Source organism: Dermacentor albipictus, chromosome 6 (genome assembly GCF_038994185.2).
Source record: "Dermacentor albipictus isolate Rhodes 1998 colony chromosome 6, USDA_Dalb.pri_finalv2, whole genome shotgun sequence".
Lineage (NCBI taxonomy): Eukaryota > Metazoa > Arthropoda > Arachnida > Ixodida > Ixodidae > Dermacentor > Dermacentor albipictus.
In genome coordinates this window covers 130,943,491-130,957,166 of record NC_091826.1, presented here as the reverse complement: position 1 = coordinate 130,957,166, position 13,676 = coordinate 130,943,491, and the positions used below count along the sequence as shown (strand labels likewise).

The 13,676-nt window shown below is 46.6% G+C and overlaps 1 protein-coding gene across 1 annotated transcript in view; it reads left to right on the top strand.

Moving 5' to 3' along the window:
• LOC135918612 (uncharacterized) overlaps window positions 1–13,676 on the top strand; it is a 400,339-nt gene that overhangs the window by 292,365 nt on the left and 94,298 nt on the right. The window lies entirely within an intron of this gene.

Here is a 13,676-nt window from a genome sequence, read left to right as displayed (position 1 = left end):
GAAACCAGGCGACGTCACGTGCAGAAGCGCTGGACAAAGGGTAAGTTTCCGCATAGCGCGTAAGATGGTCGATGGCCACAATTACCCAGCGATTTCCATCTGATGTGGTTGGCAGAGGTCCATAAATTTCGATGCCTGCTCGATCAAAAGCACGTGCTGGGCAAGGCAAATGCTGCAATGGGACGGTTGAACGACGAGCGGGATCTTTGCGGCGTTGGCAATCCAGACAGGAGCGGACATAATGATGGATGAATCGATACATCCCCCGCCAGTAGTAACGAAGGCGTAGACGCCCGTATGTCTTCAGTACCCCTGCATGCGCGCACTGGGGATCGTCGTGGAACGCTGCGCAAATATCCTAACGCAGGTGTCGCGGAATGACAAGCAACCGTTTGCGGCCGTCCGGGAGGTAGTTGCGACGGTACAGGAGCCCGTCGCGAATGGAGAAGTGATCTGCTTGGTGACGTAATGCGCGGTCGTTAGTGGGTGTCGATGGGTGGACAAAAAACGCAGCATGGACACAATCCATGGGTCTTCTGCTCCAGAAGAATGTCCGTGGCAGCAAGGGAAGACTCGGACAATGAGGCCTTCGGGAAGCTAGCCTCGTCCTTTAGTGGCGAACGAGAGGAGGCATCCGCATTCGAATGTTTTTGGCCAGAACGATGCAGCACGCGAATGTCGTACTCCTGCAGACGAAGGGCCCATCGAGCAAGCCCACCGGACGGTTCTTTTAAGGACGACAGCCAGCACAGCGAATGGTGATCAGTTATGACGTCAAACGGGCGGCCATAAAGATACGGACGGAATTTGGTTATGGCCCAAATTATAGCCAGGCATTCCTTTTCTGTGACAGAATAGTTCGATTGAGGTTTAGTAAGTGCACGACTGGCGCAGGCAACAACGTACTCATCGAAGCCAGCCTTTCTCTTAGCGAGAACGGTCCCAAGGCCAACGCCACTGGCATCCGTGTGTATTTCAGTTGGAGCACTGGGGTTGAAATGGCACAGGATTGGTGGTGACGTCAAGAGACGACGCAGCGTTGTGAAGGTGGCATCGCAATCCGGTGACCAGGTTGAAAGGTTGTGGCCACCATGAAGAAGCTGCGTTAAAGGTGCTATTATAGTGGCAAAATTGCGGAAGAAACGGCGAAAGTATGACGCTAATCCAATGAAGCTGCGCAGTTTTTTCAAAGTCGTTGGTCGGGGAAACTGGGCAAGAGCTTGTAGTTTCGCCGGATCAGGGAATACACCTTCTTTCGACATGATATGGCCGAGGATGAGCAGCTGCCGGGCAGCGAAGTGACACTTCATTAAGTTAAGCTGGAGGCCAGCATCGGCGATGCACTTTAGGACGCGTTCAAGTCGAAGTAAGTGGGAAGGAAAGTCCGGTGAAAAGATAACGATGTCGTCCAGATAATACAGGCATATCTGCCATTTGAGGCCGCGCAAGATGTTGTCCATCATTCTTTCAAATGTGGCAGGCGCATTACACAGGCCAAATGGCATCACGGTGAATTCAAATAAACCGTCAGTTGTGATGAAGGCCGTTTTCGGACGGTTTGACTCAGCCACTGGCACTTGCGCTTTGGAGGCAGTCTAGCGCGTCGTCAATACCGGGTAGCGGATAAACGTCCTTGCGTGTGATCTTACTAAGTCGCCGGTAGTGTACGCAAAAAGGAATTGTGCCATCTTTCTTTTTTACCAGCACTACAGGAGAAGCCCGGGGACTGTGCGAAGGTTGTATGACACCGCGTTGGAGCATGTCTGCAACTCGCTCAGCGATCACGCTACGCTCCGTGGCGGATAGACGATACGGCCTGTGGCGTAAAGGCGCATGGTTGCCGGTGTCGATGTGATGGACAACAGTGGAAGTACGGCCTAAGCGAGATTGTTGTAGGTCGAATGACGTGCGAAAGCGGTCTAGAAGATGGACGATCTGGGCGTGCTGCGCCGGAGTGAGGTTGGGATCAATACTCTGCTAAAATGTTGGGTCACACGGCGGCGTGGGAGGAGAAACTTGAAGGGCCAGAGCGTCAACAGGAGGAGAAGCCGGGTAGTCAGGTGCATCGTAAAGGAAGCTTGGTTCGATTTCGTCGGCATAACCAAGACACTCATTGTGGAGCAGCCTAGCAGGGCAAGGAAACAGGTTCGATACATAAAGTGCGCTCGAACCTTGTCGAATGGCAAGAAGGGCAAAAGGAAGCAAGAAAGGATGGCGGCGAGCAACAAGCTTAGACGGCGTGAAAAGAACTGTGGAGTCGGAAAACCCAACGCAGGAAACGGGTACAAGTGCGGCAGAGTATGGAGGAATCTCGGTGTCGGCGGTGACGAACACGCGACCGGAAGTGTCATCAGTATCTTCAAAAACGTTGGTGCCGAATGGCGACAGCGCGAGTTCAGCACGGGCACAATCTATAACGGCATGATGAGAGGACAGAAAGTCCCATCTTAAAATCATGGCATGGGAGCAGCGACGCAGAACAACGAACTCAATATGGTATAAAGCGCCGCTTATAACAACACGCACGGTACACTTGCCTAAGGGTTCAATCGGCGCAGCACTTGCTGTACGTAATAAAATGGCTGAATAAGTCGTCGCGACTTTTCTAAGGGTAAGACGAAGGTGGTCCGAAATCACTGATATTGCTGCTCCCGTGTCTACAAGCGCATGAACGGCAATGTCTTCTGCATAAACTTCAAGGACGTTCGCAGGAAATAATCGAGGTCTTGAGGAGTTCGCTGAGATCGCAGTTCTTGCCTCCAGAACTGCGGTCCTTAGTTATCCTCTCGGATAGCTTCAGGACGACGAATAAGCGGCGACAGAGAACGCCGACGGGGAGACGGAGACCGACGGGTATTGAAGGGTCGGGAAAGGAGACGAGGCTTCGTAGGGCTGAGTGGCAGTAGCAGAACGGGACGGAGAGTCGAAATCGTTACTTTGTGCCCTCGGAGAATCCGAAGGATACCATCCATACCGGCGGCAAAGCAGTGCTACATGCCCAGGTAGGCCGCACGAATAACAGATAGGCCGATTGTCATGGGTACGCCATGGATTGAGAACAGCGGGCAGAGACTGTTGGAAATATTGGTGAGGTGGGCGTACGGGCTGCTGTGGCGGCCAGTAGCTCCTTGGGGGGGGGGGGGGGGGGGGGGCAGGAGAATATGTTGCAGCTGCTTGCGGAGGAGAGGAAAGGGCGCTGGTAAGTCTGGATTGATTACCTGCAGAAGGAGGCCTTGGATTAGCGACAACGGCAGCCTACGTAAGTGGCACAGGCGTAGGAGGCGGTTGATGAGCAAGTGGTACTGCGTTAGCGACTTGTTCTTGTATCATGTGACGGAGGTCTGGAGACAAGCGCGGCTCTGAGGCTGGAGCGACTGGCAGAAGAGAGAGTTGGCGCGCCACTTCTTCTCGTACAAATTGCTTGATTCTGTCGAACATTTCGAAACTGCAAAGAGTAGAAGTGGCACCATCACTCAGAGCTGAAAGCGCGACGTCCGGAGTGAGTGCTTGCCGCATAGAAAGCCGCTGTTTGCGCAGCTCCTCATAGCTCTGGCAAAGCGCTATGATGTCAGAAGAACTTCAGTTTGGCCTAGTTGGTATTTACTGCAAATCATATTGACCGCAAAAAAGACGGGGACATAGGAAGAAAAGACATAAACAGCACAGCACCGCCTGTGCTGTTTATGTGTTTTCTTCCTATGTCCCCGTCTTTTTTGCGGTCAATATGATTTGCGTTATGATGTCGTTGACCGTCTGAGGATTCCTTGCCAAGAGCATTTGGAAGGCGTCATCTTCTATGCCTTTCGAAATGTTCTTGACCTTGTCATCTTCGGTCATGTCTGTGTTATACGCCGGCAGATGTCAACTACACCTTCAATGTAGCTCGTAAATGTTTCGCCCTTTTGTTGGGGACGACAGCGAAACTATTGTTCAGCCTGAAGTTTGCGCACAGCAGGCCGACCGAATACTTCTTGAAGTGCCGTTCGGAATGTTGTCCAGGTGGTAAAGTCAACCTTATGTTTGCGGAAGCAAAGATGGGCGACCCCGGAAAGGTAGAATGGCACGCAGCCAAGCTTGTCAGCTTGAGACCATTTGTTGTGGGAACTCACTCGGTTGTATGATGACAGCCAGTCCTCTACGTCATGATCGTCAGTGCCATTGAATATGGGAGGATACCATTGGCGTGGCGCACCAGGACAGACGATTGGAGGCGGTGCCATGGGTGGCGCGGTAGGACCAGTCTCCTCAGGCATGGGAGATGTGACAGGGATCGTCCGGCTTCGGAGTTCCAGGTTGGCAATACGTCCAGCACCTTCCACCAAATGTCGCGAAGCACTTTGAGCAGTAAGCGTTCGCGACTAGAACGTTGGAGCAGCGAGAGGTAGTGTAGCCGACCGAGCACCGAAAGAAGGTTCTTCTTTCTCGTCGTCGTTGTCTCTATCCTACCCACAGCCCCACTGCTCCCGGTTTTACTGTACACAAATAATAAGCTGCATTTGATTAAGCCAAGGATAGGTTTCTGGCCCCCGTTACGAAAACAAGACGGACTGATGTCCTATTCTGTAGACTCAGAATAGGACACACATATGGTACTCACAATTTTGCGCTCACTGGCAACGGACCTCCTACATGTGGTAGATGTGGTGAAAGGCTCACCGTCCTGCACGTCCTTGTGGAGTGTCGGGAAGCCGAAAGAGAAAGAAGGAAACATTTTCCTCTAGCATACCGGTATTGAATCCCTCTCCATCCCGGCATCTTTCTTGGTAAGGAACCCCTTTTTATCACCAAAGCTGTCCAAGGTTTCTTGAATGATATGGTTCTGCATGTTAATAGCCGAATAGTATCGTAGCACATCCTCTCTCTAGAGGATGCTGCTGTGATAGCAGTTCTGGACAGCACACACCTTCAGGTCCTTGCGCTTCAAGGACTCTGTAAGGGCAGTAGTGCTTTTTCGAATTTTTTATCAAGATTACCAATTTTAGCGCATTGGCATTCTTGCACAATGCTGCTTTCGCGTCCATGGCACGCTTCATAGTCCTTGTCATAGTTTTATTAGATGTAGCTCTTACACATTTTACAGTGACCGTCTTCTAGGCCCCACTACAGCCCTATTACAGCCATTGCTCGTAATTTATCGCTTCAGTTTCATTTCATTACCATTGGCGTGGCGCTTTTTGGCCATACCTGGCACTTGCGCCAAAAATCACACATCATCATCTGAGGGTCAGGAACCAGTAACTGCGAGGCTTTTTTTTTTCGAGGAACCCGTATGGGTTTCCTTCGTAGCAATTCCTTCGATTGGGTGGATGCCTCATTTTCCTTATTTAGTTAGTTCTCTCCACGTTGCGGATTTGTCAAAACTATTACGTCATATTTGCCTTTTTTGTGTAAGACTGTGCAACGCTTTTGAAGATCAAGGCTTAGTTCTACTTCGCCTTTCATTTAGCACCCTACACGCTATGAAATGCTGCCGAAGATCTAGCATTTTCTTTTTGCGGAAAGTCAGCAATTCATATGGGCTTTTCTATTCAGCTTCTGTTTTAAACTGTATAATACCCACACAAACCCTCATTTATTTTATGAACCTGCACTTTCGAATAGTTATGCACGTCTCGGCACTCTGTGCGTACGCTTTACAAGGTTAATTTCGCATAAAACAGCACCTTGGCTGTTAATTACAGGAAGGACAACCGTAGAAATTTCTTATTGAGGTTGGGTAGCGAACATCAAGTGCAGAACGTGATTTCCACTAGGTGCTTCAGACACCATTTCAGACAGTGCAGACAAGCCAACAATGTTCATCATTTCTGGATACAAGCGACCCGCACATGAAATTAGAGAGCCCTGATCGCCCCTTACAGCATTTGCGAGAAAGAAATCTCCGCCTATAACTAATGTTTCCGCCGGTACAGTGTCACTTGTCGATCTCAACTGACATATTTTATCAACAGAGGAATGAGATTGTCTGTAGAAACGAGATACAGTCAAACGACATTTGTTGAAAAGGGTTAGTTTACAGAAAATAGCCTCACACATTCTCCGACAAGAACAGGTAGCCGGACAGACGAAATACTTTTAATGCGATAGGAAATATACGGACACTACAACCGAGTTTCTGCCATCGTCGTCGCCGTGATGTTCGGTATAAATTGCGAACCATGCGGTTGGCGTGCCTTGAAAGCAATCAGTGCTGCAGACAAAGTACACGCCCGCGCGGGCCTCATCTTCAACGCGATCTGGGATGTGGACAAAGTGCCTGCGCCGAGTTCCGGTAGCTTCGTACGCACTGTGCTTTCGGCGTTCAGTTCGCGTTGAAGCGAGAGACAACTCGAAGGTCAATTCGCTAGTTAATTTGCTATCGCAATTAATGCTTCTCCTTTCGGGCACAACTACGAGCTTTTTTTCTACTAATTTGCACGCTCCCCCCCCCATTGCCAGTTTTTATCACTTCCGTAACATGTTTACCCGCGTGAAAATACCTCCTTTTCAGGCTTATCATCACTAAGCCAGTTCTTCGTTCCTGATGTAGGGCTTCACCAAGTCAACAAGCGCGCTAAGGTCACCATTATTCCTCATACTACGACAGTTCATCACGACAAAAGAAACATTGCAATCGGTAAATTAACATAGTCACTTCTTGGAAACAACTTCGTTTAGCTCAGCATTATAGACATTGCAAAGTTCGTTTTTTCTCCTTCAAGTTCATCAAGTCTCTACTAGGTGATAATCACCTTTGATGAAGCAGGAGGCAGGTTGGGACAAAGGAAACACGGAGATATATTGTAGCGAAATATTTTGAGTCAAAAACACAGTTTGCAGAAGAACGCTGGTGAATGCATACAAGTAAACAGTACTTTACACTTCTACCTTTTGCTAAGTTAGAGACTAGTGCAACTGTCCCTACAAAGGCCCCAACCGAGTCTCACTGTTCCATCACCAAGTGGTTGCGGTCTAGACAACATTTCCATCGTTCGGAGTCTTACTGACGTACTAGTTTACTGATTACAGCCTAGACTGAAAAGAATGGGTTTCAGAAAGGCCTTACATCCCCTTCAGTAAACAATAAAAAGGGGACGAGGCAACCGCTGGCCGCCTCAACGTTTCCCTAACTAATACGCTTACAACTGAATTTACCCCACCTACTGGGTTATACCTAATCTCGTTAGCAGTTGCCAGGCTTTAGGTAAGCATTTGTCACTATTCCTCATAACGGCTATCTCTCTCCCATTCCAATGCTATTGGCGATTCCTTGCTGCACAGGTGCCTCTAGTTCCTGTCATCACTATTTTGCGTGATTTATCCGCGGGTTCGCTCTCATGGAATGCTAGAAGTCGCAGGCGCACCGGCGATGAACAAGCACTCCATCAACAGAGCGTTTTTGTCAAATCCCACGCTGTCACTATGCTGGCCTGTATGAGCTTTCCACCACTGGACTGTTCTTAAATTCGAGAATTATTGGCATCGTTTCCGCGCAGGTTATAGGCCTGATAAAATGTCCCATACTGGGTTAATTGTCACAGGCATTTAGACTGAGAATAGTGCGTGCGACATCACCGCCCTCCGCCTTTGGTGACGGTGCGAGTGGTCCTCCATTCATGGCTTGCGTTCCAACGCTTCACCCTGATCTTCTTCATCAGCAGCAGCCTATTTTTATTTCCACTGACCCCTAGTGCGAAGGCATCTCCGTGCGATCTACCATAACCCCTGTCCAGCGCTAACAGATTCCAGCACTGCAAATTTCCTAATTTCTTCATCCCACCTAGTTTACTGCCAACCTCGACTGCGCTTCCCTTCTCCTAGCACCCATTCTGTAACTCTAACGGTCCACCGGTTATCCAGTCTGCGCAGAACACGGCCTTCCGAGCTCCATTTTTTTATTGTCAGTTATAATATTGGCTAGGCCCATTTGCTCGCTGCTGTGTTTTAAGGTTACGCCTAGCACTTTCGTTCCATCGCTCTTTGTGCAGTCCTGAGCTTGTTCTCGAGCTTCTTTGTCAACCTCCAATTTATGCCCCGTTTGTTAGCACCATTAAAATGCATTCATTGTACGCCTTTCTTTTTAGTGATCATGGTAAGCTTCCAATCTGGATCTGGCAATGCTTGCCAGACGCATTGGAACCCATCTTTATTCTTCTTTAAATTTCCTTCTCACGATCAGGGTCTCCTGTGAGTATTCGACCTATGTAAAGGTACTCCTTTACAGACTCTAGAGGCTGAATGGCGATGCTGAACTCTTGTTTCCCTGAGAAGCTATTCAACATTGTCTTTGTCTTCCACATATTGGCCCAAAAGCAAAGGCGAGAGAAGTCCACCAGCACCAAACGGACCCTTTATTGAAACGGCCACAACAACCAACGTCATTTACGTCGTCTTCTGATTATGAAATGAACGTGTAAGACACGCATGGTAATATTATTCTTCAACGCAACTCTTGCACTTTCTCTGTTACGGTCCTCAACCATTTGTTGTAATTCGTTCCCGGTGTTGCTGAACAGGACAATGTCATTTGCAAACCGCAGATTGCTAAGATATTCGCCGTTGATCCTCACTCCTAAGCTTTCCCAGCTTGCTAGCTTGAACACTTCTTCCAAGCACGCAGCTAGTAGCATTGGAGAGATTGTATCTCCGTCGTGGCTGGTCACCCGTTCGCCGTCAGCGCGAAGTCGTCGACGGGGTTTACAAGCCGGTTTGTCGTTCCCTAACTATTCTAGCAAAAACAGTCAAGGGGTCAGTGCCGGGAAGAAATACAATATATTTATCGACTGACGACGACGCATAAATTCAAGAAAATGACACAAGAACAGTAACACACGTGCGCTTATTGTATATCAATTATGACAAAAGAAATACAATAAGCAATTACCAGTGGATATAAGAACTAACACTACAGAAGAATGCATTTACCAGTGGTCCACTAAAACACAGTCCAAAGAAAACAAAGGATGCATACGCATAGCCTGGCAGCAGCAGAACGTCCATAAACCGTGCAGTGGACAGCGGAGCGTTGCCGAAAAACGCTGGCGAGCCGATCTTGTTGCGATAGATGAGAGTGTCCGGCTGTGTTTCGCAGCAGTCTATATCTGACGATTTCCCTCAACCAGGTTGAACTAACTGGAGAGAAGTACCGTGAGATTCATTGCAGACGTTTATTTGTCGTCTCTTACGTTAACTAGTCACTCGAAGTTCAGACGTGGGTAGGTGGCCCAGGCGCTACTGGACGGCACTAACTCTTCGACACTTCTGAGCGGATTATATGCTCAGCTTCTAGGCTGACTAGCAGGGACTAAAAGCTGCGTTTAAATAACTTCTTTCACTAGTTACCTGAGTCGGGGAATGGCAGATACTGGTGACGATCCAATCAAGTTCACCCAATTGTATTACGACTCCTCCCAATGTCCCCGCCCCACCCTTTTAATTAAGGGCGAGAGAAAAGGTGATTCTTTCCTGCTGTTAGAGGTCGCGCCCTTGCATTGCTCCACAGGGACGAGCGCGCACACCATTGAGTGAATGGTGTACCTCTATTGTCTGTTCACAAACAGAAGAAACGGCAGCCGGCCAATAAGGCGGCATATCCTCTGACAACAGGTACACTGTTAGCAATCCTTGGATATGACATTCTAAGGGCAGATCGCATATTTCGGGGTATTTGCAACCCCTCCTGTCTTAGAAACCTTCTGAATGTACGCACGGGGCAAAAAAATACACAGGGTGCATTACAAAACCATCTCAAGGCGTCAAGGTTGCGCCAAGATAAAGAATCGCTAACCCTCTCTTCGACATTTCCGGCCCCTTCTCCGAGTGCCGGCAATATCCTTCTTGGTTGCCGGCTCGTACTCTCAAGACTTTTTGGCGCCCATTGATCCGCGCTTCGCCGACTCAAACAATGGCGAATCGTGACAGTCTCCTTGCCTGACCCTTTCTAGATAGGCAACTTTCTACTTTTCTTGTGGTGGGCAAAGGTAGTTGTGGAATTATTGTTGATATTTCCCCAAGATATTAATTTATGCCTCTTGTATTCCTTCATTACGTAATGCCTCTACGACTGCTGGTATGTCTACTGAATCAAACGCCTATTCATAATCGATGAAAGCCATGCAGATAGTTTTATTTACTTATATTTTATTGCATTACAGCATTGTTGAGGGGAGGGGAACATAAAGATCACTTACAAATTTGCAAAGAAGCAGTTTACATAAAACAGAGTGAGTAAGAACACGCAAAAAGTAAATGAATAAAACATAATTACATGTTGACAGAAGATACACGGAATGACATGGTGACACATAGGTTATTGCGCTATGCACGTATACACGAGCAAAAAAAAAACGAAATGATAAAAAAAACATCTGAAGTACCTGTTAAGTTAATCGCGGTATCTTTGTGGGATAGTAATAGGGTCGGTTGAAGCTGGCAGGTGGCTCCAGTCACGGCTAGTTTTGAGTAGAAATGAATGTGAACATGTTACCTTCTAACCTCGACGAATATGAACTTTGCAATGGTGAATAATGCGTGAAGATGGGAAAGGAGCAGGCTGTATTCAGTGCGATATAAGTACCTTATTGTGATAGTTGATCTTTCGAAACAAGGCAAGATACGAAATAATTTTCTGAGCATTACAAGGTTATGGGGATTAAGGCTATTTTTCATTGTAGTTACGCTGGATGCTCGATGCTTGTTCGAAAGTTTGAAGCGTGCTGAGTGATTTCGAACTGCTTCAAGCTTGTTAAGCGTCATCTGGCCGAGGTTTCATACGGGTGAAGCTGTTTCTTTAATGATGATGGTGCAAGGTAAAAATCATGTTTTATATAACCGAACATACAACTGGATTTGGATGTTACATAATCAGTGATATCAGCCCATGACAAAGAGTTAGTGATGTGTACACCAATATACTTATAAGTTCTGACAAATTCAAGCGGGATTGACTTCAAAGAATACGAGTAGTTAGGAAAACGTATGTGGTCGTGAGAAACTGACATTGTTTTACATTTAGAAATATTACGTTCCATTTTCCAGAGGTCGCACCAATGCGTAATATTCCTAAGATCTGTTTGAAGGGATTTGATGCTGGCATCATTAGTAGCATTCCGGTATACGATATAGTCGTCAGTAAACGTACAAATGGATAATTTGATCTTGAATTGCATGATCTTGAAATGTATCGTGGCGTGACACAGAGAGGGACTAGAAGCAGACAGGACGAGCGCTCCTCTGGTCTGCTTCTAGGCTCTGCCTGTGTCACTTCGCGCTACAATTCAAGATCACGTTACCGTACCAACTCGCCCAGCTTTTTATCCTTTTGGATTATCTTATGTCATGAAGTAAATCGTGTTTTTAAACTAAGGAAGTAGTGGGCCTAGAACAGTATGAATGACTGAATGTGTGATGTTAATTGCCGCAAGGGCCAGGTATGACCAAAAAGTGGCACGCCATTGTTGATGAGTTGTCAGTGGACTGATGAGTTCTGTGAAGTTCATGTGACGTGGCTGCAAAAAGAGCCTCAAATATTTGCTGTCAATTGCGTAAAATCTACCTGTAATAAGATTATGGCAAGGACTAATGACGTGTACTGTGAAGATTAAAATGCATTCGGAAAGAAGGTTGCAATATACGAAATATATTAGATGCTAAAATTGGCTGGAGCACTACTGCCTTACCAGAGGCCTTGAAACACAAAGGCCTAGAGGCATGTGCTATAGAAAACAACTATCATAGCGGCATCCTCTTGAAGGAAGATGTTCTACGAATTTAATGAATTTATATTATGTACGACAACATTATTCAAGAAATCGAGGATTGCTTTGGTGTTAACAAGCGGTTCTTCACAAGAAACATAGCCGCATGAAGAGAGACACAATAGCGGTGTGCAAGAGGAAAATGTTTCTTCCCGTCTCGTTCGACTTCCCGACACTCCAGGAAGATGTGCAGGATGGTCGGCCTGTCACCACATCTACCACAGGTTGGAGGCTCGTTACCAGTAAAGAGGAAGTTATGAGTGCCAAATGTGTGTTCTATTCTGAGTCTAGTGAACAGGACATCTGTACTTCGTGTTTTCGTAATTGAGAGCAAGAAACCTAACTTCGGCTTAATCAAGTGAAGCTTATTTCTCATTTCAGCATCCCATAAGCGTTGGCAGTGGCTTCGCAGTTTGTTTCGTAGGAAAGGCTTCATGTCTGTGGCGGGGACAGCAGCAGAGCGAATGTCTTGCGATGCTATTGACTTGGTAATTTCGTCGGCAAGCACATTGCCTCCGATCGCTCTATGGCCAGAAACCACCATGTTACTACATGTCTACGAGATAAATAAATGTTGCAGAATATTGAGTAAAGTTCAATAAAATAGCATTTGTTTGCTTTTGTTAAGCCAATAACGCTTGATACAAGATTAACGAATTTTTAAATATTAATGCGCTGTCAAGTTCTAATTTTTTTATGCTTCACCGCAGACAGTACTGCATGGATTTCTGCAAAGAACATACTTGTTTGGAGGTTCAATACGTCAGATTTAGAGAAAGAGGGACCAACAGCAGCGTAAGATACGCCAGCATGCCACTTTGACGCGTCTGTGTAAAATTCGGGGTAGGAAGGCTTCGATTGAAGTTCGCCAAAATGCATAGCGATTTCAAGCTCAGAAGCGTGCTTTGTGACCTATACCAGAGGTACATCGCATTATATCACCTGCCACTCCGACGGTGGTAATAGGTTAGCTGCAAGCATTAGGCGATGCTCGAGAATTGGGACATCCATTTCTTCGCTAAGTTATTTCACACCGCAAAAAGTGGTAAACACATCAAGTCGTTAACGGATGTGAAACACGGATGTTCCTGATTAGATTGCACTTTGAGAAAATAAGTGAAGCTGATGTATGTTCTTTGAAAAGGAGTGACTACTCATCTGACTCCACGTATAAACTTTCGACAAGGCTTGTTCTAAATGCGCCAGATGGACAGACGGATACCCAGATTGCGGACGGGAACTAGCATCTTTAGCGCACTCGGGATGGCACAGTAACACACCATAGTCCAATAATGATCGATCTAGGCTGCTCTAAAAATTAAATAAACATTTCCTGTCACTATCCCATGTTATGTGGGAGAGGACTTTAAGTAAGTTCATTGTTTTTAGACATTTTGCTTTCAGATAGTGTATGTGTGAAATGAAAGTAAGCCTGGAGTATAGTATAACACCTCAGTCAAGTATAACACCTAAAAATGTGTGCTCTTTGTTGAGAGGTATTTGTTGCCCATACATTTCGACAATGGGATCTGCAACAAGCCCTTTCTTCCAGGTGAAAGAACACAAGAACTTTTGTTGGGATTCACTCTGAGCACTTTAGGCAAGCAGTGTTGTACTTGTCTGTCACAGACTGTCAGGTTGCAGGATTTGAAACCTATTTTAATGTCGTCTATGTAGACGGAATAAAAATGAGCTAGTGGTAATAGTGTACGAACCGGCTTAATCTCGTCGGCAAAGACCATGCAACTGAATACGTGTCTCTGATGTACACCAGTTTCCCGTATGAATGTACGCGACAGTGCATTACCTATTTCTACACGGAATCTACAGTTGTGTAGGTAGCTTTCTATAAAGTGTGACATATCAAATGAAATCAAACTTTATTTCACATCTATACATGATGTAGGCGGCACAGAAAATAACCCAAATTCAATTTAGCTT